Below are 591 nucleotides of genomic sequence, written 5' to 3' on the forward strand. Positions count from 1 at the left end.
CAGCACAAAAAAGCGGGGGTCGCTAAAATATGCGTTAAATAAATTTGGTTTTTAAGGCAGCAAATAAAGCCGAATGCTGCTTAACTTGATGTGTACGCTGAATTTCTGTAAGGAAAAGCGACCTGCACACACGTCGACCGAAAAGCCGAGGATCACTGACTTTGTGAATCTAAGATGCTACAACTACCGTAGCTGCGAGAGAAGAGGCGAAACGCGCTGACAACAGGAGAGAAAAAAGAAAGAAGCGGCGATTTCGCTGTGCTACGTTTTCTCATTAACGTCTGCAAACAGATCTGCCCCTTTACTAATAACGTGCCTTTACACCTGGCGTGTTTTTTTTTGTTTTTTTAATTTTTTTTTTTTTACTCAGATGTACGATTAGAGAAAATTATGCAGAAATCATATTTAATTAGCCAATAAAAAACAACAGTACGTTTTCTTATTAATTTTAATTTTAGCAATACTTTTCTTAATACTTTTGGTTACTTTATTTTTACTTTTTATAATTGATTTTTCTAACTTATTATTTTCTTTTATAATATATATATATATATATATATATATATATATATATATATGTATATGGGGTGT

At 32.3% G+C, this 591-nt stretch overlaps 1 protein-coding gene across 2 annotated transcripts in view; it reads right to left on the reverse strand.

The window, feature by feature from the left end:
* Window positions 1–300, reverse strand: part of LOC145266863 (uncharacterized) — a 504991-nt gene extending 504691 nt beyond the window's left edge. The window contains exon 1 of one of the 2 annotated variants that reach the window (XR_013864785.1): window positions 1–300. This exon is cut by the window's left edge and continues 465 nt beyond it. The gene's annotated coding sequence lies outside the window, so the exon portion shown is untranslated. The other variant, XM_080122657.1, reaches the window with a different exon arrangement.
* Between the last annotated feature and the right edge of the window lie 291 nt (window positions 301–591).

The sequence above is a fragment of the Euprymna scolopes genome, chromosome 4 (genome assembly GCF_053919585.1).
Source record: "Euprymna scolopes isolate OS-2025 chromosome 4, ASM5391958v1, whole genome shotgun sequence".
NCBI lineage: Eukaryota > Metazoa > Mollusca > Cephalopoda > Sepiida > Sepiolidae > Euprymna > Euprymna scolopes.